Genomic DNA, 25,885 nt, shown 5'->3' with positions numbered 1-25,885 from the left:
TGTAATAAAATGCTTAGAAGAAATACAAAGAATAATAAAAAATACCGTTTTAAACAGATTATAAGTAATTATAAGAGTACTTTGGAAATGTTTAAGGACATGAAAGATTTTCTTCTTTTTTACAAACAACAACAACATGTGTTAAATAGAGAACAACATTATAATACATGTATTGGCTGTCAAGATATTAAAGATCCAGTATATAGAGATTTTGAAAGGTGACTTAATTAACTTGATTGTGTCAAATAAATTGCTTCCTCCCACAATAACTCTTCATAATTTGAGAGTAAAGGAGCTTAAGGCTAGAGCTAAAGGTTTCTGGATTAGAGGATATAGTACATTAAATAAATCTGAGATAATTAATGCCGTTGGATTACAAGAGTTTACATTTCACCCAGAAGTATTCCAAAAGCTTATATCAAGACCAAAGGGCGACCCAATATAAATTATTTTTGCATATTTGATGATGACATTATTAATAAAACTCGCCTCCCGAGAGAGGAAAAAATAGTGAGCCTACATCAAATTTAGCCACTTATTAGCAAAATATTTGAGCAAGAAATGGAGGATGAGCCATCTCAAAAGCATTTATTTGAGATTCAAGAAATTAGATCGAGTTTTAATGGAAAGTTTAAAGCGTGGTTTCTTCACTATAAAATTGGCTTTAACGATGCTAATATTGCCAAACTCGATACTGTTAGTGAGAATACATATTACATAGCGAAAGTACTCAACTCAGTGGCAGATGTAGCTAAAAAGCGAAATAATTTCAGGACAGGAGATAAGCTAAATATAACAATCAACAAACCAAAAATGTATTATCGAATTTCTACAGGTTATAATGCAACGAATAACAAACGAGACTCTGTTCAAGTCTTGTGTAGCAAGATGAGAGATATCTTAACATCTGATGAGACTGTTGATAAAGCAGATAGCGCATTTAATATACAGATGTTGGCAATTCCTAGAGGTAGTAGGCGTAAGAAAATAATAAATCAGGCCGAGGACAGAAAGACTAAAAGGTGTATCACAACATGTAACAATGATGATTATCTATGCTGTCCTAGAGCAGTAATTGTGACTTTACCTTGCCACACAAATAATATTTTGGGAAAAGAACTAACCATAGCCGAAATTAAGAAAATAAGAGAAGGAGATAAATAGAAATTACAGAAAGAATTTATTGGCATATTACGTTACACAGTTGGGTGAATACAATGAAGAAAGGTTTCCTTTAGAAGACACTAAAATGTTCAAGAATTGTTGAATATCCAAATATTTGTTCTATGTGCAGAAAATTTCAATTCCGTTATCAATAGCGGTTCTGAGGAAGAAGTAAAGATTTGAAACTTCCTGGCAGATTAAAACTGTGTGCCAGACCGAGACTCAAACACGGGACCTTCGCCTTTCGCGGGCAAGTGCTCTACCGACTGAGCTACCGAAGCACGACTCACACCCGGCACTCACAGCTTTACTTCTGCCAGTACCTTGTCTCCTACCTTCCAAACTTTACAGAAGCTCTCCTGCGAACTTTGCAGAACTAGCACTCCAGAAAGAAAGGATATTGCGGAGACATGGCTTAGCCACAGCCTGGGGGACGTTTCCAGAATGAGATTTTCACTCTGCAGCGGAGTGTGCGCTGATAAGAAACTTCCTGGCAGATCAAAACTGTGTGCCCGACCGAGACTCGAACTCGGGACCTTTGCCTTTCGCGGGCAAGTTTTCTACCGACTGAGCTACCAAAAGCACGACTCACGCTCGGTACTCACAGCTTTACTTCTGCCAGTACCTCGTCTCCTACCTTCCAAACTTTACAGAAGCTCTCCTGCGAACCTTGCAGAACTAGCACTCCTGAAAGAAAGGATATTGCGGAGACATGGCTTAGCCACAGCCTGGGGGACTTTTCCAGAATGAGATTTTCAGTCTGCAGCGGAGTGTGCGCTGATATGAAACTTCCTGGCAGATTAAACCTGTGTGCCCGACCGAGACTCGAACTCGGGACCTTTGCCTTTCGCGGGCAAGTGCTCTACCGACTGAGCTACCGAAGCACGACTCACACCCGGCACTCACAGCTTTACTTCTGCCAGTACCTTGCCTCCTACCTTCCAAACTTTACAGAAGCTCTCCTGCGAACCTTGCAGAAGTAGTACACTCCGCTGCAGAGTGAAAATCTCATTCTGGAAACGTCCCCCAGGCTGTGGCTAAGCCATGTCTCCGCAACATCCTTTCTTTCAGGAGTGCTAGTTCTGCAAGGTTCGCAGGAGAGCTTCTGTAAAGTTTGGAAGGTAGGAGACGAGGTACTGGCAGAAGTAAAGCTGTGAGTACCGGGCGTGAGTCGTGCTTCGGTAGCTCAGTCGGGGCAGTCTGTGTTCGGCAGGGCAGCAGTGCGCACCGCGCTCGGCCGTCCACGCAGCTGCGCGCGCGCAGTGTTTTGGTTACATCGTCGTCACAGCGCTTCTCAGTCGAACACGCTCTAATGGCCAACTCTTACAGGAAGAACACTCTTAAGTTCACCTTCTCAAATGAATACGCACGACCCAAAGCACTGGCCGTCGAACGCTTCCTACGCGAAGACGTGAAGATCCCCCGCGACGAACTCATCGGCATACACCTACCGATCATTAGCAGCGTCGTTTATGTTAAGATGACTTCCGACGCTGCCTGCAATGAGATTATTCAAAGGACGCGACATGGACTAAAATTTCCGCACTCCGACGGAAACGTCGGGCCTGTGGATGTCGACCATGCAGGACTTGGCCTTCGGACGATCCGTGTATTCGAACTGCCTTTCGAGGTGAATGAAGATGAAGTCATCGCGGCGCTAAGCCCTTTCGGAAATGTACAGAGCCACGTAGCCGAGACATGGGCACAGTTTACGACGTATCCGGTGCTTAATGGTGTGAGACAAGTCCGAATCGATCTCAAACGGCACGTTCCATCGTACATTTCTATCGGCGGCTGCCGTGCGGTGGTCATTTACGACGGACAACCTCGAACATGTTCCGGTTGTGGCAAAGAAGGCCACGTCCGTAATGAATGCCTGCAACGCCGCATCACACAACTAAGGCCCGACGATATGCGCACCGACAGAACCACGACCACCCTTCCAGTCACCTGTGCGGCGACACTGCACGTCCAGCCCACACGAGACGCCGTTCATGAGCGTCTCTCTGGTCCGATACTCCCGGAGGCGTCCCAGCACCTTGACACTGACAATGCCGCCCGTGAACATGTCCAACAGCCGGACACACCCACGCTAGAAGATCACAAGGGTGCCAGTGTGCGTGTTCTGGAGAATAACGACCGCATCATAGCACTCGCGGCTTTTGTACCCGAACGACGTGAATCTCTTCCTTCCTCAGACACCGAAACTCATTGCCGAAAGCAGAAGTCGCCCAAACGACGAAAAAAACGCCGCAAGACATCAGAATCAACCACTGAGCCCCCTCCGCAGGACGAAGAGATGGCACTGACGGAGAACACGATAACACTTTCTCCTCTGCCACGGAGGCGCGTCATCCACAAGACGGTGAACCGTCCAACAGAGAGCGTGCGCAAGCCCCGCGCCCAGAAGCCATGGAACATAGCACGCCTGTTGTCACCGACGCAACTGAGCCGACTCGGCCGGCGCTGCCACCTCTCGCTGATGTCAAACCTGTCGGACATTTTTCATGGGCGGATGACACGGATTTCCCACCTCCATCTCATGCGGAAATGACATCTGTTCCTCCGTTAGACCAACACTAAAATGGGGGAAGTTTCTACGGCAACTCCTGCGACTTCTATGGACTTCCAGCATCCACCACAACAATCTTCACCAGATACGACCCTATCGGCAGCACGAATCTCCCATCAGGCGTACCGAATAGCTACTATCAATACTAATAATATCGGCTCCCGCGCAAAACTTCAACTGCTCCGTGACACGCTAATAGCAGCGGACATCGACATCGCCCTGTTACAAGAACTGAGGACAGCAACTTGGGCTGGGTGTTATGGATATGAGACGTACGTCGCCCCTGCAGCTATGGAACACACAGGCGCAGTCATCCTCCTCCGAGAAGGGATTGCAGTTTCCGATGTCGCATACCTCCCAACAGCGCGAGGGGTGGCCATAACAGTTGACGGACTCAAAATCATTAATCTCTACGCCCCATCGGGCACTGATAAACGGAGGGATCGCTCCCAGTTCTACGCAGAAGATATCACACCTTTATTCCTCGGCCGATACGATCATCTCATCGTAGGTGGAGATTTCAACTGTGTTCTCGAGCGCACAGACCAATACCCCCATTTCACCACATGTCCGGAACTTTGCTTCCTCGTCCGCCGCCTTCGTCTCCTCGACACTTGGCGAGTGCTAAACGGCGACCGCCCGGGGTATACACACATTACGAGCCACTCCGCCAGCCGACTTGACAGAATATACATCTCTAACGCTCTAAAATCAGTTCTCCTCGACGCGGAACGTTGGCCGTCTGCCTTCTCGGATCATGACATCTACATCTGTACCATGAACCTACGTCGACAATCTATATGGCGCAGTGCAGGGCCTTGGAAACTCAATGTAGCACTACTGCGGGACCCTGAATGTCGACAACAGGTCACCGACACGTGGCACACCTGTGTTCAACGAAGTACGCGTTACGAGACCACACTGCAGTGGTGGTTGCTGTGCGCCAAACCGGCCATCCGACGCACATTGACACACTATGGCAGAGCCAAAGCCAGGTGGAATCACCATACAACTGATTTCTACTATAGCGCTCTACGCCAACTCATGGATCAACCTCCATCCCCGGATCGTCTAAAAGAAGCTCAGCGCATTAAGGCAAAGATTTTAACCTTGACCTGATGCCGTCTAGACGGAGCTATTGTACGAGCACACAGCCAAGATAGGATTAACTGTGAAGAACCTTATATGCATCATATTATTCAAAATGTTCGTCGACGCTGACAGGCTTTAATGACAACTTTAGACTTACCTGATGGACGCCGGCTGACTTCGCAAGCTACCGTTGCGGATGCATTCACAACGCACTATAGACTTTTATATCAAGAGGTACAGCTGCAACCCTCATGACTTCTGAAGTGACCAACGACGACGTCCAAGGCGCTGTGGCTAAAAGGTCTCTGAAACGATCTCCCGGCCCGGATGGTTTACCTCTAAAATTTTACAGAACCTTCCAAGATTCGATGATGTCACGATGGAGGTACATGTACTGGGAACTTTTGTCCGGCGCGGCGAACCCGCCACCAATGTTCATGGAAGGCTTACTTGTACCAGTCCCGAAACCCGCAGGAGGAACACGACTCGACAGTTATCGGCCGATGACGTTACTCAATTCCGACTTCAAGATTTGCACACGCCATCTAGCTGTGCGACTCAAACATGTCTTACGAGACATTGTTTCCCACGAACAAACATCTTTAGGCGACGATCGTAATATACAGACAGCCCTCAGTGAATACCGAGATGTGATCGCTGTGGCAACACACTCGAGACTGCCAGGCGCTTTAATCTCCATCGACTTCAAAGAAGCGTTTGACCACGTCAATAATGCATTCCTGAACGCAGTGATGAACCGAATGGCAATTCCCCGACGTTCACGCAAGTGATTATGCGGCTCCTTCGTGGAGCAACGTCCAGACTTCTCGTCAACGGCAGACTTACAGAACCTATACGGATTGAACGCTCAGTATGGCAGGGTTGCCCCTTGTCGTCGGTGCTTTATGCCATTGCGATGGAACCACTCATTTGCGGATTACGGCGACGTTTGACAGGTATTCCACTCCGGGATCATATGTTCCGCTGCCGAGCTTACGCGGACGACTTGGCCCTCGTCGTTCGTTCAGCGGCCCACGTACAAGCTGCGATGCAGTGGACTACCCGTTACAGTGAAGGGGCAGGGAGCGCTATGAACGTGGCAAAATCATGCGCCATGAAGATCGGCCGCAGCCTTCCCAAAGACAGCGTCGTCCCATTTCAACTGGTGGACACTCTTCGCTGTCTCGGGTTGGTGTACACGCGAGACATTCGCCGCACCTCGGCGATCAATTATCGGGCGCTGCTGCAACGCATCCGGGCCAACATACAAAATCACATTCTACGCCCGCTGAATATGTGCCTGAGAGTCACCTTCGTCAATACCCATCTGGCAGCCCGGATACCCCATATAGCGCAGATTCTGCCCATCACTGTAACAATGGCGGCCAGATTACAGGCGACTTTCGGCTATTTCATTTGCTCTGGACACATATTTAAAGTCCAGTATGAAGCTCTCACCTTACCGAAGCGGGATGGTGGCCTCGACCTGGTTAATGTGAGAGCCAAGACTACGGCACTTTACACCAATGCTATGCTCCGATTATGGAAAAGCCAAAATGCTAGTTTTACTGGAATGTTGACCACCGAGCTCGCTCCTGTTTCGAGACGCCCACCGACGTCTTTGGCACACATCCCACCTCCGATGTCACATATCGGCCGTTTCTTTTTGGAGTACAGCTACATATGCACCGAGCTCACCAGGACCAGGAAGACGACCACCCGCGACATCTACCGCCTTCTCCGAAAGTCTCCACCACGCAACCCCGTTCAAACACGTCACACCCAGGTTTCATCGCCTACAGTTTGGAAAACGATCCACCAACCATATCACACCACTGACACCACCTCTATGTGGTACCTTCTCGTCAACGGCAAGTATACTACAAGACAGAAACTGCATCGTATCGCACTGGTGGACTCACCCCTGTGCCTCAAATGCAATGTCGAAGATACAGATTTACATCGTTTTGAGTGTGGGCCAGCAGCAGCTGTCTGGACCCTCGTACAGAAGATTGTGGCTTTCTACCTCCGAGTACCACCACATCATGTTTCTCCTACTATGATGATATATCCTGACACGACCTACTTTCCACCGGCTAAGTGGCACGCCATCACATGGATCAGTGGCATGGCTGTCAACTACCTCTTCCGGGACGACATCGTCGATCCGGCGGACTTTGGGACACACCTCCAAGTACATCACCACACCCTTCGCCGACATCGACACTATCGGGCCACTTTCGCGAACTATTTACAGAGTATTTTCACCAACCCGCCTCAAAGCTGGAATCTCAACGAACAGTGCCAGCCAAGACTGGACGATCCCACGTTCCCCTTCAACGGTCAATGATAGAATGCATTTTGTTCCGATGGCGCGCCAAAGTGGAGCATGGCGCGGAAAGTATTCCTATTTTATTTCACTTCTCTTTTCTCCTCCTCTTCTAAGTTTTTTTTCTTCTTATACATGTTTATCCCTTTCACACATCTGCAACCTATCTGTTTTTCTTTCTCCTGTGCTCCCCCAAAACAAAAAAAAAGACAAAAAAGAGTTTGTAGCTGATGGTGAGACTGTATACTCCTTTATGTCAAAAAAAAAAAGTCGGTAGAGCACTTGCCCGCGAAAGGCAAAGGTCACGAGTTCGAGTCTCGGTCGGGCACACAGGTTTAATCTGCCAGGAAGTTTCATATCAGCGCACACTCCGCTGCAGAGTGAAAATCCCATTCTGGAAACGTCCCCCAGGCTGTGGCTAAGCCATGTCTCCGCAATATCCTTTCTTTCAGGAGTGCTAGTTCTGCAAGGTTCGCAGGAGAGCTTCTGTAAAGTTTGGAAGGTAGGAGACAAGGTACTGGCAGAAGTAAAGCTGTGAGTACCGGGCATGAGTCGTGCTTCGGTAGCTCAGTCGGTAGAGCACTTGCCCGCGGAAGGCAAAGGTCCCGAGTTCGAGTCTCGGTCGGACACACAGTTTTAATCTGCCAGGAAGTTTCATATCAGCGCACACTCCGCTGCAGAGTGATAATCTTATTCTTCAAGTAAAGATTTATCTGTACAAAGATCGCAACCATTTCTATGTAATTAACCATATGACTGCTTTTTTGGGATCTTCATATCACAACAAGGATGCTCACAGATGTAAGACAGGGAGAAAAGGTTGCTTATTATGCAGAAGCCCACAACATGAAAGTGAAGAAAATAAGATTTATTGTGAGAAATGCAATAGATACTGTTATACTGAAGAATGCTTGAAGAATCACCAAGAAGTTTGTGATATAGCTTACATGTGTGAAGGATATAAAGAGACTTGTTTGAGGTCTAAAGAACATAAGTGTTGCTTTGAACTATGAAGAAATTGTAAACAAGTAGAGGAAATTGAAAATCATATATGTTATACACAACCTGTATTGCAAAAAAGGTGGTATCCGTGAAAGAAGATTTGGTGAGGATTTTATAGTGCAAGGTTGCACACATTGTAATAAAGAAGGTTGTTATGTGAATGGAGAATTCAAAGATTTTTATATTTACCAGTGCTTCGAATGTAATAAAGTAGTCGCTGGTAAAGAGTTTAAATATTGTGAAAAAGGGTCTGTAAGAAAGTGATTTATACCTGTACTGAAAGATATGTGTGGTTTGACTATGAAGCAACCCAAAAAACTGGAAGACATATTCCAAATCTCGTAAATTTTCACAATTTTGGAGGTGATACTGTTTATAAATTTAAGGCAAATGATGAATTCTGTAGGTGGATGATATCTGAAAAGAACAGTTATCATGCATTCATAGCTCACTACGCAAAATAATACACGATTCCCAATTCATTTGAAGCACTGTGTTGAAAATACAATAGGAGCATATACCATCTACACAGGAAATAAACCGATGCTATTGGAGATCAAACTGTTGGGTATAAAAATTATAGACAGCAGCAACTTTATCCAAGGACCAATCAGTAGTTTTCCAAAAACTTTTAATTTGAAAGAATTGAAGAAAGGCTATTCAATTTATTCATTACGCCAGAAAATGTAAACTACATAGGACCTATTCGTGATACTGAATATTACTGTGTTGACATTATGAAGCCAAAAGATTGGGATGCATTTCTCAAATAGCATAGCTCCAGAGATAATGGAAAATATGTGTTCAACATGTAGAAAGAAATTAACGAGTACTGTAATTCTGATGTAGATATACTGAAAAGAGGCTGGAACTAATAAAATAATTTCTGGAGATAGCTAACATTGATCGATTCTGTTATTTAACCATCGCATGGCTATTTACAGATATAAAAAGTTACCGAAAAATACAATTGCTGTATAATTATAGTAAAGAATCCATAGCTTGGTTAAACAGGAACAACATTCAACATGCTCTTATGGTGGCGAAGATAGCTGATGAAAAAGTAGATGGGTTTGATGAAGAAACTAACACTGTATATCAATATCATGGCTGTTATTGTCATGGATGTAAAAAATGTTTCAAATGCGAGACGATTAATAATAAAAACAAGAATACGATAGGTGACCATTTACAAAGGACTTTGAGAAGCACTGCAGAAATACGAAAAACTGGATACAATCTGGTAGAGATGTGGGAATGTGACGCTGAACTCAGCAGAGTATAAAAGGCTTAAGAAATGAAAGCAGTTGCCTAAAATTATTGTTGAACTGTTGAATCCAAGAGATGCTTTTTATGGTGGCCACACAAATGCAATAAAATTAGGAGCTAGTGCAGATGGTGTTAGCTGAAAAATAAAATATATTGACGTATGCAGTCTTTGTCCTCCTGTGCAATTTCATGACTTTTATCCTGAACAACATGAGAGAAAAATTGATAGACTGAAATATTATTCTAAAAATTGGTATGGTTTAATAACATAGAAAGTATTTGGCCCTAGAGGATTGTATCACACTGTTTTGCCTGTACATATGAAAATCGATAAAAACGAAAAATGTTGTTTCCTTTGTGTGTCAAATGTGCTCAAGAAAAAATAGATAAGTGCAATCACAGTGATGATGAAATAAGTTTTCCTGGAACATGGATGACTGATGAAGTGAAGAAAGCTGTAGAAAAAGGATATGAAATTTTAAATGTGTATGAAGTTTGGGATTTTAAAAATAATGGCAATATGCTGTTTAAAAATTATGTGAAGGATTTTCTGAAGATAAACTTAGAGGCTAGTGCACATAATTTTGAAAGTGATGAGAGTGTATCAAAACAGTTAAAGAGAAAATGGATATTGTCTTAGATCGTGACAGAGTAAAGGAAAAGCCAGGAAAACGAGCCGTTGCTAAGATATGTCGTAATTCATTATTGGGAAATTTGGGCAAAGGCAAAATATCAGTTAAACAGAATATGTGACCAATTTACAGCACTTTTATGAGATACTGCTGGATGACCAATTAGATAACTTAGATATCAATTTTATTACAGAGCAGATGGTTCACATGACATATAATTTCAAGGATTATTATGTGGAAAATAACGCATCCACAAATATTTTCATAGCTGCATTCACTACATCAAATGAAAGACTTGGATTATACAACATGTTTGATAAACTAGGAGAGTCTGTCATGTATTTTGATACCAATTGTGTAGCATATATTGATGATGGTGGAAATACTGTGGAGACAGGCTGTATGTTAGGCAAATGGACTGATGAATTGGGAAATACTTGGATTACAGATTGGGCTTCAATAGGCCCAAAAAGTTACTATTATGAGAATAATGATAAAAAGACAGAGATGGAGGTAAAGGGCTTCACTCTAAATTACAAGAATATTCCAAAGTTGAATGGCGAATCGATGAGATGGCTAACAGAAAGTGAAGTGAAAGAAAAGATACAGCTAGAGTACAATCAGATAAGCAGTGATGTTGATACTAAGAATCTGGTCAACAAACAGTTTAAGAAAGAATTTTCATTTCAGTGTGACAAAAGAGCTGCTCTAGAAACTTTTGATGCAGTGCCTTATGGCTACTGAATCTCTTCTAATGAACTATAAAATTCATACCACATTCTTTATACAAATAATATAAAGTAGTTAGTTGCATTTTGTTGTATTCTGTGCTATCTAGCTTTATGGTTATGGAGTGAGAAACTTTTAAAAATAATGAATAATCTTTCAAATATTTTTGTAATTTTATAGGTAAATTATTAATTGGCAAATTAAAATCCACTATTGCTTTACGGTCATAAAAAAGAGAGAATCGGAGTTTTCTATTTCCTCCCATTTTTCTGTATCAGTGTCCTCACAGTTATCAAAGTTCTTTTCGTATTCTTCTCCATAAATTCTCTTTAATACACTAACACGTTCAGTATGTTTCTGAGTTCTCAAGTGATCTATAATTAATTATGGTTTAAACTATTATTTGCAAGTACTGTACTCAACTTATTTCTGTATTGGATTAGTACTTCTCTCGACAAAGATGTCAAATTTATATCATCCCACACATTAGTCATATTTATATAGATGTTAAATTTAAAAGATTATTAAAATTTTGTTCTACATAAATGGACGCTCTACTGAAGAAGCTCAATAATGCAAGAAATTCTAATTTGTTTAGAAAGATTAGTGAGCTTCAGGTATATGAGTGATATTACAATACTGATTGCGAACGTTTAAAACCTAGATATGGACAGAAAATTTCTCACGAGCTCGATGATAAATTTACAATTACTTTTCCAGATGGGTTCAATAAAATAATAGATAACTGGGATTTCCAATTTTTTAAGGACTGTGACATTCAGCTAAAATATAAAGGAATGAAAAAGGCTAAAAATAATGAGAACAAATTTCATGATCTGAAGTTCGTTGTGTGACTTTTGATGTGTTGGTTTGCACACTCAGCTGATCCGTTTATAAAAAAAATGTTAGTAAGTAAGTGGTTAGTGTGCTCAACCTATCCGTTTATAACAATATGAAAAAATGTCCACTTACTACTGTCATCCCCTCGGATTGGGGAAGGAAATCTGCCGTGTCCTTCCTAAGGACGAAATCACGGCAGACCTAAATCAGAATGGCTGGAGGCGGGTTTGAACCTCGTCCTCCTGAATGAGAGCCCAGTGTGCTCATTTTAAAGAGGAAAGTTAGAGGAATCTCATAAGTCAATAAAACGAAAATCCGATTCCTTATCCTCTACACAGATCTAAACACTGCGCTGCGGATTCCTCTACTTTCGATGTTGCATGTTCTGAGTCTCCTCCTCGCGGAACGTTAAGGTCACCTGTCGAGTACAGTCCCGTACGATTATTACGGCACGTTCGCGCTACACCCTCGCAGTCTAACACTTTACCTCACTGGCGCATTTATCCTGCAGCCATGCTGCAGTCTACGCCTCTGGGATCCGCTCCACGCGAGGATTAGGCTATAGCTGCAGCATTAATGTATCCTAATAGCCCAACAACAAAACGTCAGATTCCCTGTATACGTGCTTCACAAAAACGACGAACTGCAAGCAAACAGTGTAATTTCTAATTCAATTCAGTGCTCTTTGTAAGAACAACGGATTAACGTAGATAAAACACTGTAATACGCTATACAAGGAATCAAGCGTAAAGCGAAGTATACTAGACATAACGAGCAGCAGAAAAACCTTATGCAAACATAGGATAATACATCTGCGCGAGGTATATCTAAAGTAAAAGTGTAATGTCGGAATCTGAATTGTAGTCACTTTTCATTTGTTGTTGGTCGTCGGGCGCAGAGGACCTGCACCACATGCTGTGATGGATGAAATGGCTCTGAGCATTATGGGACTTACAACTACTTAACCCTAACTAACCTAAGGAATCACACACACCCATGCCCGAGGCAGGATTCGAACCTGGGACTGTAGCGGTCGTGCGGTTCCAGACTTAAGCGCCTAGAACGCTAGGCCACACCAGCCGGCCATGCTGTGATTCCTCTGGAAATATAGCCTACTTATCTATCAGTTGTTGGTTTTGTTACATGTTGGCAACCATTTCGTTTCATTATTTCTGTTGTTAAAATTCATAGTTTCATAATGAATGGCGAAAGATTAATTGAAGCAGAGAGAATTGTACGACGGGAGCGGTAGGAAGTAGTCAAACTCTGTTAGCAACGAAGCGTTGGGGAAGAAATAAAAGAATGTGTTGGCGTCTGTCTCCTAAACATCTTAAACCTTTTAACATTTGTGTTCAATTATTATGTGACACAAATGGTTTTTGAATGACACTTGTAAATTACGTGCCCTCTATTAAATTTATAATGCAGATTTTTATACATATCGGAATTTAATATTTTACAATGAAATGGGTAGCGCTATGGCTGCAGCTTAGAGCTCAAGAAGTACTGTGTGTAGAATCTGATTGATTAGTAAGAGACATTTATTTGGATGTTGTCAGGTATTTGAAATGTTTGGTAAAAAAAATGGACTGAAACCTTCAGACCCGGCAACAGTGGAAAAGTACTTTTTGTGAAGTATACATCAAGTAACGTATTAGAGTTGTTCGTTGAAATGTTTATTTGTGGAAGGCTTATATATTGCCAAGGAGCTGTGCTCCCTGTGTGGATTGTGTGTGAAACAGTTTTTCAGATATCAATGGTCACGAGCTAAGTCCAGTGCAAATAAGGCACTTGAACTATTAAAAGCTAAATATCAAATGTAAAGAAAACCTGTTAATACTGGATAGAAAGGTATTGAGGGAGATATGGCTATTGCATAAAAATTTGTGCTGGAGTGGAAACTAGACTCCACCTCAAACAAATCAGTTTTTTCTGGTGTGCGATGGCAGCTTGCAATACTGTGTTTCTATTCGTAGTTGTGGGTGCAATTTGACGAAGCACATTAAAAAAGAGTGATGCTTCGAGATTCTGAAGTATTTACAAATTACGGATTCCTCTTCCTCGAGCTCGTTGTGGTGTGTGTAAGATTCCTCTCGTGCAGATTGTAATGACAACATTTTTCGGGTCCGCACTCTTTTCTTGAGTTTTTCCGCACTTTTGTCTTCCTTACAAGCTGGCCTGCCAAGCTGCTAGCCATATGAATACAATAAATGTCATTTTAGTAGAAATGGGGATTCTATCATTCATGTATATGAAGGGGCTTATTTCAATAGTGGTACAAGTCCATTATCTCCACTTTTCTATCTATAATGGTTCTGAAATTAATGATCCAAACAAACAGAAAGAAAGGTTCATCTTTAGCAAGAAGCCATATGCTTGAATATTTCTGATATCTCAACTGCAGATTTTTCAGCGTTGATTTAACTTTAGGACTCTGTATCTCAAAATGAACAAAAATGGACTTGTACCACTGTTGAAATAAGCCCTTCATATAATCTGTCGCATTGTGTACGTGCATTTCCCGCACAGAAACAGTTGAGCATTCCCGTGAGAAAACAGCCGTGTGAGTTGAGATCATGTGACGTGACGGACTGTGTGAATACAAGACACAAAGGGATTAATGTCATTAGATTCTAGGGCACATTGATTTGTCTCAATGGGACACGATGAAAATTTGTGACAGACTCGGATTAGAACCTGGGTTCCTGCTTACTAGGCAGATGCACTGATGACTATGTCAGCTGGACACAGTGGCCAACACTCTGCACGGACATCCCACGCATGCCTCCCGTCTCCCGTCAGACCAAAACTCTCAACACTACTTTTGAACATATCTGAAGGTACAGACACCACATATATAATTAAGAGTGTGGTGTCACGTGTCAATACCACCCACTGGCATAACAAAACTGGCAACAGAATTGCAAGTTTCCATCGGGCGCCAATAAGCGGTCGTGTGGGATCTGCTGGACCGCATTGTGCACGTCTGTCGAGCCACACCTCCGAGCAGGCCACTGCAATGTAGGATGGCCGGCGACAGCCACACAGCCACTCGCACTCGGAGCTTATTTGCTATGTCATTCTATGCCGACATTATCGTTCATGTTTTAGTTCAGAGATCCCCATCCTCGTTTCTACTGTACGAGCTGGACTTAATTTCTAGCTGCATTATTTATGTGTGTCGTCGTATGCTTGGAGAAGTATAAGTTAAGTGCATCTTCTGATAACTTGTTTGCTGATCATTTCTGCTCCTGTCCAGGTTTCCACGGCAAGACGTCGTACACAATACTGGCGGTGATGGCCAGCGACTGCTTCTGCGCTAGTGCACACCCAGCTCGAACTCTTCTCAGATCAGTGAGATGCATCCACCGCTGAGGCTAATGAGCAAAAGCCTTCCATCAGTAGTATATTGACGGGAGGGTTGCTAGGGTATTCTGTGCGGTTGTGGTGACCAATGTCTCTGGAAGGCGCAGTGATCAGTGCATCTTCCTAATAAGCAAGAGATCTGGGTTAAAATCCTGGCCCACTGACATATATCGTTGCTGACTGCCAGCTGATGTAATCAATTCCTGTGTGTCTCGATTTACCGTTGCTGCAGAATCAAAACTGTGTCTTCTTTCGGGTCGTCCGAAAGAATAGATATCACACGTATTGTGTGAATACACACTGATGTGACGGTGCCATTACAGTAGTGTGGACTGCCCTATAACATTACCATTAACAAATGACGGTAGTGTGAATTGGTCTGTAACATTGCCATTAATAGAACAGCGTTTCGGCCGGGGAACGGAAAGAGAAACGCAGGATGACTCACTTGGTAGAGGACCAGCCGTCGGCCAGGGCGAGGCGCGTGGCCGGTTGTCTGCTGGCCGGGGCGGCGAACCTCGTTGTGGGCGCCCGGGCTCAGGCGCCTAGGCGGCGCACACCAGACACAGGAACAGGGAGAGGCAGTGCGCGCGCGCGCGGCGGCCGGCGTCCGGGGGTCGCAGCTTGCGGGCCATCGCGTCGCGTCAGGCCGCGCCCGGGCAACGGTCTGGAAGACCCGCTGGCGGCGGCAGCGTCGGGGCCGCCATACTCGTCACCTGTCGGGGGCAGGAGCCGGGCGTCAGCGGAAGGCAGCGGCGCAACTTCTCGCGCGCGCTCTACGCTACTCGCCGCAGCCCGGCCACACTTTACTACTGTGCCTTGCCCGACGGTTTCAAACCGTTCGTCGACCACCAACTTGCATACGTTCACGTAAACGGCGCCAACTCCTTTTTTATGTACGACTTTTCTCAAAAATGACATACCACACTCACAAGGGCACCATTCAGACTGGACCTCTACAGTTCTCTTTATACTTATAGGATTGAAGGTCAGTGCGCGGGCATCAATTTCTTCCAGCAGTACGATGCAAGAACACGAAAGAAATCGACATTTATTATTACGATCGCTGCTAAGTATTAATAATGTAAAATGTATAACTGACAGCATAGCATTTTACTCTTGTAGTCACGGATTTGCTGGTTACATTCTCACTAACCACAAATTATCGTTGTACTTTCACTGTAATTACGTATCCATGATTGAATTTAAATGTTAATTAACAAATACTGCTTCACATTTTTCAAAGTAAAGACAAGAAATTATTATTTTTAATTAATAAACGTAATAAAACGCTAGCATGCTTAATAAATTAAAATTTGATGCAGAATGTCTTAGCTGTTAAATATATAAGCACTGGTGGCTTACTCTTGCTACACGTACGTGGAGGCACTAACCTACCTAAAACCATACTACTCCTAATGGCTATGATTGTCAGTCTGCAAATTTCATAAATACTGATGTAATGTTCACTCACCAATAAAAAATCTACACTTATACCCGTTACACCCTTTAGTATTATGTTTCTATATAATTTTTGTAATATCTAAATTAAAGAAGTGCTTTATTTTCTATTTGATGTTCCGTATTTTTTTACTAAATTTCAGTTTATTATCAATATTCGCATCTTCGTGAGATTAAAAATTAACAGATGAAATTTTTCTAGAAAATAACGATTCTATATTTGTTACTGAACGTTTCAAATTGATAAAAAATATAAATTCAAGTAAAAAAAATGCGTCTAGCGAGAATTGAAGCGCCAACCTCGCAATTATAGCAATACAACGTTGCGGAAACAAGTGGGTCTGTTTCAAATATATACAGGGCGACTCTACTAAGAATTGTCAGAAGCATCTTCGCCTGCGGTAGTTCGGTAGATATTTGAAGTTTCGTTTTTGCGGAGTGTAGCTGGAATCAACCCAAGCCATATACCGTTCGTCACGTCTTTCTTGCGACGACAGAAAGCGATGTTTTGTTTCCCTTTACAAACTAAATTATTATTATTAAATCGAAATTTTTCGTGCTCATTCGATAGAGCGGTCTCAAAATAGTCTAGTGCGATGTGTTGACAGGAACAGTGAAACACAAAGAACAACCAGTACTCCAGCAACAACAGCCTACGCTGGCTGCTAGCGCGATGCCGCAGTCCCTGGAGTAATACAGGACTCCTCTGTCGATTGGGCATGTGAAATTCTGATTTCAAAATAATTTTGTTTGGAATGAGAAACAAACTTGAGGCTTTCTGTCGAAACGACACGTCGCGCGAGAGAGTTATTTATTTATTTACACGTCAAGTTCCGTATGACCAAATTTAGAAGCAAATCTCCAAGGTCATGGAAGATGTCAGTATATGAAATTAGAAAATAAAAGTAATAATAGATTAAAATAGAATGTTTATAACCCAAAGAAGTCGAGCCACAAGTTACAGGAAACGCAGTCAACAATGTACCGTAAGAATCAGCTTAATTTTTCAAGGAACTCCTCAACAGAGTAGAAAGAGTGACCCATGACAAAACTCTTCAGTATCGGTTTGAAAGCGCGTGGATTACTGCTAAGGTTTCTGGATTCTTGTGGTAGCTTACTGAAAATGGATGCAGCAATATACTGCACACCTTTTTGCACAATAGTGAAGGAAATCCGATCCAAATGGTGGTTGGATTTCTGCCAAGTATTAACTGAGTGGAAGCTGCTTATTCTTGACAATAAGCTCATACTGTTAACAAGAAACGACAGTAAAGAGTATATACATTGAGAGGCCAATGAACCTAGACTAGTGAACAGGGGTCAACAAGGGTTGGTGAACTTAACCACTTATTGCCCGAACCGCCAGTTTCTCAAAAAAAATATCCTTTTAGAATGGGAAGAGTTACCCCAAAATATAATACCATACGACATAAGCGAATGAAAATAAGCAAAGTAGACTAATTTTCGTGTCGAACGATCACTTACTTCAGAATACCGTTCGAATAGTTGAAATGGGAGCATTAATTCTTTGAACAGGATCCCTAACGTGGGCTGTCCACGACAGTTTACATTCTACCTGAACACCTAAATATGTGAACTGTTCAGTTTCACTAATCATATACTCATTCTGTGAAAATAAAACGTCGGGTTTTGTCGAATTGTGTGTCAGGAACTGTAAAAACTGAGTCTTACTGTGATTCAGCGTTAGTTTATTTTCTACAAGCCATAAACGTATGTCATGAATTGCACTCAACATCCTTTATTACCAAGCTAGTGTCATCAGCAAACAGAAATATTTTAGAGTTACCCATAATACATGTATATAAATAGGAAACAGGAATGGCCCCAAGACTGATCCCTTGGACACCCCCATTTGACCGTACTCCACTCAGACCCCACATAACAGCCGTTCTGAACACCTTTTGCTGTCTGTTGTTGAAGTGAACCGATTGTGAGCTACTCCCCGTATTCCGTAATGGTCCAACTTCTGGAGCAATATTTTGTGATCATCACAATCAAACGCCTTAGTTAAACCAAAAAAATATGCCTAGCGTTCGAAACCTTTTGTTTAACCCATCAAGTACCTCACAGAGAAAAGAGAATATAGCATTTTCAATTGTTAAACGACTTCTAAGGCCGAACTGTACATTTGATAGCAAATTATATTATGTAAAATGATCAACTACCCTCACATACACAGCCTTTTCAATAACTGTAGCATACACTGATGGCATAGAAATAGGTCTAAAATTGTCTACATTATCCCTTTCTCCCTTTTTATAAAGAGGCTTTACTACTGAGTACCTAAATCACTCAGGAAACTGACTATTCCTAAAGGAAAAATTACAAATATGGCTAGTTACAGGGGTAACATGTGCTGCACTGTACTTTAAGATTCTGCTAGGCCTCCATCATATGCATGAGAGTCCTTAGTCTTCAGTGATTTAATTATTGACTCAATCTTCCTCTTGTCAGTATCACAGAGGAGTATTTCAGTCTCAGTAAGGCATTTTCCGAGAGTGTTATATGATTCCCTCTAGAAACTAAAGTTTTATTTAATTCACTATCAATCCTCAAAAATGATTGTCAAATACTGTACATATATCTGGTTTATCGGTAACAGAAATATTTTTACTACGAACTAACCTTATATTGTTGACCTTGTGCTGCTGACCAGACACTTCCTTCACAACTGATCATATGGTTTTGATTTTATCCTGTGAATTAGTTATTCTATTTGTGCACCACATAACGCTTTGCCTCCCTAACAACATTTTTAAGCACCTTACAATACTGTTTGTAATGAGCGACACTAGCTTGAGTTAGACCACTTCTGACATTTGGATATAATTCCCGCTTTGTTCTAAATTATATCCTTATCCCGCCAATCAATTCTAGAGCATTATTTGTCTGGGTTGTTTGTATTGTAAGAAGGAAATTGATAATATCTGCTGAAACGCCAGAGAAAATGCGCCCTTGCGCTTGACTGCTCCATAAGAGACACACAGTTTTTTTTATCAGCGCTCTGATGTTAACGTTTTCATAACCGAAATTTTCGCCTGTTTTTGAGGAGCGAGTCGAAATGCTTAAGGAATTTGGTGTTTGGGCCCTGTCCGTCTAATACTTTTAGGTAAAAAAGAATCTAAGAGGGCTTGTGCACAAGGTCCCACAGTGCGATTCGTCGGATGGTGCAAATACTGAGAATGTGAAATTGGTTATGGTTAAAAAAAGAAAAACTGAAAATGAAGTTAATAAATTGTTACACGAAGTCAAGTTAACAAAGAATTATCCAACTGTTTAGTTTCCAGGCAAATAGCCAGCTCGTTATTCAGCTAGTAAGTCGATAGAGAAACATGAACAATTTCCACATCGGATATTATGACGAAACAATACACTGACTAGAGATTGCTCCTCTTCGCTGCAGATCTAATGTGCCGGATGGATAGAACACGACGCGCTACTTGCCTCATGAATCTTCCATCATCGCCACCTTGGATACCTGGACGCACATCCGTAATTATATAAAACTTGGTACATTGGAGATTTCAGAAGACATGGCTCCGTTATATACTTTCGACAGACCATTAAAGTGCATAAACTCATTTCACTAATAGGTTACCTTCTGCCACTTATCTAAATGTATATACATTTTACAACATAGGTCCTTTTTTAATTTTAATGTTGTCACAAAGGAATTATTTGTATTTACATGCACGGAGTTGCCTTGTAACTCACACATGCCTCAACGTAATTCCTGATCTGTCGTCCAGATAAAGGGATAATACGGGTGTTATGATTAAAATGTAGAATCTGCGCTGAGATTTAATTCGTGTGAATTACTCGTTCTGTTGCTCCGAAATAGACACTGACAAACAGTTTAGTACTTCGCCAGAAAATACGATAGTCTTCTTTCGGAAAGCAGTTTTTCATGATTTTCATTAGAAGCCGGCCTTTCACTGTCTACTGTAACGACCTGTCTCCACTTTTTCTGAAAATAGTTTGTTCTCATTTGCTTACAGCTCACACCTCTATTGTTTCTACCAAAAGTAAACAAAACCTCATATTATCATTTAAGGTAGTTGGTATTAACTTCGATGGAAATTATGGAAAAACCAAAAACGCCAAGGCTCAGTTGTCTCGCTATATTAATGACATTACTGAGGACACAACAAACTGTCGCCAAAGGAACAATAACTGTCTGGTGTTCCCATTCAATAAATTTTCATGAGGGATGAGTGAAATATTTTAGTAGTAAACTCCAAAACAGATTTTATCGACGGAGTTCTCTGTCTGAAGTTCAACTTTCAGACAGGAATTTAATGAACGTTTGAGGATGCTGAAATACTCTGCAATAGCGAGAGAAGAAGTAACACATGAGTGTGACTGCGTTTTATTTTAATTACAACATTTACATGGCATTGGCTTGTTTTTTCATGCATCGAAACATTTTGACACCAATAACATAACAAACATTTCATGTATTTAAGGAATTTCAAATACAGTGGTATATTATCTTACATTAACATTAAATCATTTGGCAGTAGAAGTAATATATTACAAGGTAACTGATTTTCTTGCACAGTGGAAGCGTCTTATTAAACCATATAGACCTGAACAATGTAAAAATCTGGAAATTTGTGGTAAGTTCCTATGCGACCAAACTGCTAAGGTCATCGGTCCCTGAACAATGTAACAAGAGAGTGCAGCTTGGATATGATACATCTTCATAATGTTTGAAAACATGCCTATATAAATACATATCATGCCACCTAGTAGATTAGGAAACAAAACATGTAAGAGCAGAGGAAAATCGAGAATTTGTTAAGGACTCCATCACTCAAATACGAAGAAAGAACGTAGCAAGGAGGATCCATGCGAAACAGAGCCAGCTTCATAGCTGATTAGCTTTAGTAACAAGAATAAAGTGATGAGACATAATTAATTTTACCATAGTTCACTGCATTTACTACACTTTCAATGTATCATTTAAACTGAGTCGCATGTAATGGGATCCCATCTTCCATTCATGCTGGATGCCATAGAGGTTCGTAAACTGTACTCGAATTTCAAACTAAGAGAAAGGAGAAGTGTGTTTTATTTATTGCACATCATCATCATTTATGTAAAAGAATACACGCATCACATTTCAGAATTGTAGTCGTTTGTGGCTGATGAAGGTAGCTGACGAATCACCAAGGAACAGGATTGGATGTGTAGCACCTGTGACTTCTGCAACGCGCACTTCACGGAAGTTGTATGACATCTGTGCAGACGATACAGGACGGTGAGGTGCGATCCTTTGAACAATAATTGTCGATGGGATTGCTACTTCGTTCTTCAAGCCATTGCTTAAACTCTTCTTGATGGCGAATGGTCTCCGAGATTTGCAACCACAACATTCTTAGAATTAATTTGACACTATACAATACTACACAAGATGCAAATTTATGAAGTCACATCACTCATCTTAGATAACGGAAATATTCCAAATAATTGAAACTTCATGAGGTCTGAGCATTCATTGTGAGTTTTGTTCTATGTACATTTGCAAATAACAGTTTACATAATGCATGAAAATTGTTTACAACTGGTTAAGTAGTGATTATTTTATTTAATTATGTACAGTTTCTTGTAGAGAAAAATATTTACAATAGTTAAACAAATAATTAAAGCACATAAAATTACGCTAAGATGTGGATAGGTAGAAAGAAGGAGACGCAAAGCCCTGCTTACAAGTTACTATTTAAAGTAACGCAGGACTGAGTGTCGCACTAAAGAATCGCAGTTTTAATGGTAGGGCTGGCGCAAAAGCACGTTGCGCCCTGGGGTTCATGCTTCATAAGGTCTACGGGAGGTGTAAGTGGCAAGTCATAGTAGAAATACATGTTTCGGGGTAATGATTGAGTAATGATTGGTTCAGTACAGGTTAGCAACAAGATGCAATGATGACCTGTGTGAAAGGAAGTTTCAGATTAGGTAACACTCTGTTCGTTTAGACGTCGAGTGCCCTTCGATTCATACCAAACGTCTGAAGTTCATGCAGACTGTGACTTTAAAAAGTATTTACCCTTTCTTTGCCTTCTGTTTTCACAGCAATTTGGAGAAGCTTTGACTATTTGCGTTCCAGGGACCTCAGTTTTCGTTTCGTAAATAATCTTCTGTGAAGAATAACGGAGTTCATAGTTCTCTTTTTAGTAACTTGAAGTGTGGCTTTACGATATATCTCTGTGCCAGATGCAAAATGTAGTACAAAGTGTTAAAATTAAATTTTGTCTGTCATTCGGAGTCCCTGAGTGCAAGTTACAGATATGCTCTGATACAGATGGATATCATTGTCAGTTCTCTCAGATTGCAGGTTAGGAAGCCTTGTGGAGATGTTACATGTAGAAGAATCGCCTTACATCAATTAAAGAAAAAACTGCAATGAATATTCGTAGTCACAAGTCAAGCAACAGTGGGGCTACAAATACCATGGGAGTGAAGTAAATGGTGGTCCCATGTAACGTTATGTTTTCTGTAAATACCCCAGGTACTCAATTGACTCATTGCCACTATAAAAATAGTCACGAAGCGCCGGTATTACACCGCACACGCGACCTCAGTTAATCGTCTTGTCTCTAGCTGTCTATAATCATTATGCACTGGATGTCTTGTACCTAGTGTGACTTAAGAATTTATTTACCTAAAATAATAAAATCTTATTTTTATTCCTCGAGAAACAGTTGCAGCATCCGTGAAGCTTCCTTTGTGCCACACCAGACCTCGAACTGCTCCCATACCTTTCGCAGGAAATGTTACTGACTGAACTATTTAATGTACAGCTCACGAGCTGCCCTCTCACCTTCAGTTCTGCCAGTATCTCTCTGCTGCTTACCAAACTTCACAGAATGTCTCCTGCATACCTTGCTACAGAGCATTTCGAGAAAATGGATATCATAGAGAAAGGGCATAGTCACAGCCTACGTGAAGGGAAGAATATTAGGGTTTACCCATGACGTTGAAGTCGTTACAGACGGAGCTGAAGCTCGGTAACTGCGCGGTCAGTGCAACAAACTACCAAGTGAGAGGGGCCGAGTTCGTTTCCCGGCCGCGTCGGAGATTTTCTTGGACTGGGGACTCACTGACCAGATGGCTGATTAGACACATCCCAAAAACCAATAAATTTAAAAAAAATGCTCGGGAATGGCCGGCCGGAGTGGCCGAGCGGTTCTAGGCGTTACAGTCTGGAACCGCGCAACCGCTACGGTCGCAGGTTCGAATCCTGCCTCGGGCAAGGGTGTGTGTGATGTCCTTTGGTTAGTTAGGTTTAAGTAGTTGTAAGTTCTAGGGGACTGATGACCTCAGAAGTTAAGTCCCATGGTGCTCAGAGCCATTTGAACCATTTGCTCGGGAGTGACCAGGATGGGTGAAAGAAAATAGACGAATTGTTTCCAAAAGAACCATCACTGCATTTTCCGTAAAACGGTTAGCGATCACGAGGAAACTCCAAGTCTGTAAGAGGATTTCAATACAGATTTCTGAATGCGAATCCTAAGTCTTAACAACGGTACCATCTTCAACTCTGAGCGATTCTGGACGCACGGGATAGCTCCGTAGTCTGGTTTAGCTTTCCCGTCCGACACAGTTTTAATGTGCCAACAAGTTTTGAAATAACTTGATTATCACAAATTATGAGCACTATGGGTCCAAAAGCTTCTGCCTAATGCCCACGAAACGAACGTTTTTGATACCGTATGTTGCAGAAAGAGAAGAATTGCTCACTCCAGCAGTTGTGTCAGAAGATAAAGCATGGGTTGCAAAAGTCAATGTGAAAAAACAGTCAGTAACAAAAATATTATTTATGGATCATATGTTGAAAACAATAGACTGGCTGGGTGAGATTAAGATATGTGAACACAAAATAAGCAGACTTGCATATGCGGATGACTTAGTTGTGATGGCAGATTCGATTGAAAGTTTGCAAATTAATATTTCAGAACTAGATCAAAAATGTAAGGACTATGGTATGAAGATTAGCATCTCCAAAACGAAAGTAATGTCAGTGGGAAAGAAATATAAACGGATTGAGTACCAAATAGGAGGAACAAAGTTAGAACAAATGGACAGTTTCAAGTACTTACGATGCATATTCTCACAGGATGGCAACATAGTGAAAGAACTGGAAGCGAGGTGTAGCAAAGCTAATGCAGTGAGTGCTCAGCTACGATTTACTCTCTTCTGCAAGAAGGAAGTCAGTACCAAGACTAAGTTATCTATGCACCGTTCAATCTTTCGACCAACTTTGTTGTATGGGAGCGAAAGCTGGGTGGATTCAGGCTACCTTATCAACAAGGTTGAGGTTACGGATATGAAAGTAGCTAGGATGATTGCAGGTACTAGTAGATGGGAACAATGGCAGGAGGGCGTCCACAATGAGGAAATCAAAGAAAAACTGGGAATGAACTCTATAGATGTAGCAGTCAGGATGAACAGGCTTAGATGGTGGAGTCATGTTACACGCAAGGGAGAAGCAAGGTTACCCAAGAGACTCATGGGTTCAGCAGCAGAGGGTAGGAGGAGTCGGGGCAGACCAAGGACAAGGTACCTGGATTCGGTTAAGAATGATTTTGAAGTAATAGGTTTAACATCAGAAGAGGCACGAATGTTAGCACTAAATAGGGGATCGTGGAGGAATTTTATAAGGGGGCTATGCTCCAGACTGAACGCTGAATGGCATAATCAGTCTTAAATGATGATGATGATGATGATGATGATGATGATGATGATGATGATGATGATAAAAAGAAACACTAGTTCGTCATTAAACGACACCAAACATTTTCTGCGAAGAGATTGATGACAAATGTTTTCTGGGATACAACAAGCGTACTCCTTTCCGATTTTATGGAAGGAGGCAGTATAATAAACTCTAAAAATTACTGTGAAACCCTTAACAAGCTCAGAAGACCATTCAGAACAAAAGGCATCAGATGCTGTTGTTCACGATAACACTAGCTCACATATTGCCAAACACACAAAAAACATTCCTTAACAGTTTCGACTGGGGAGTGTATCATCATTCTCCATTCTGTCACGATTTGTCGTCCAGTGATTTTCACCTTTTTCCGAAGATGAAAGAAAATGGCTAATGTCACAGTCGTTACGACGAGTTAAAGGCGTGTTAAGGCATAATGTGGCTCACAGGTGGCCGAATTTTACAACGAGGACACAGAAAAACTCATTCTTCGATATCTCAAGCGCCTTAACGTATTAGCCAATTATCTAGGATAGTGGGGTGGTTTTAGCTTTAGGTTGTATATACGCTGACGGGAAAAAATCTCAACACCAACAAGTAATTAATGCAGAGTAATGAAATTTCGGAAATACTTCTATGTAGGCAACATTTGTCAGTGATTAACATTGCAAGATTACAGGAAGCGCGAGATACGC

General features: G+C 41.8%; 1 protein-coding gene and 1 non-coding gene across 2 annotated transcripts in view; one reads left to right on the top strand and one right to left on the bottom strand.

Annotated features, from left to right (window-relative positions):
• Positions 1–25,885, bottom strand: part of LOC126281764 (protein unc-13 homolog C-like) — a 1,053,980-nt gene that overhangs the window by 645,632 nt on the left and 382,463 nt on the right. The window contains exon 2 of the mRNA XM_049980962.1: positions 15,444–15,711. The gene's annotated coding sequence lies outside the window, so the exon portion shown is untranslated. The remainder of the gene's footprint in view (positions 1–15,443; positions 15,712–25,885) is intronic.
• On the top strand, positions 7,714–7,788 carry Trnap-cgg (transfer RNA proline (anticodon CGG)). The gene has a single exon. It is a non-coding gene; the product is annotated as a tRNA-Pro (tRNA).

Source organism: Schistocerca gregaria, chromosome 7 (genome assembly GCF_023897955.1).
Source record: "Schistocerca gregaria isolate iqSchGreg1 chromosome 7, iqSchGreg1.2, whole genome shotgun sequence".
Taxonomy (NCBI): Eukaryota; Metazoa; Arthropoda; class Insecta; order Orthoptera; family Acrididae; genus Schistocerca; species Schistocerca gregaria.
The sequence above is the reverse complement of the archived record's forward strand: the minus strand, read 5'-3'. Positions and strand labels throughout refer to the sequence as shown.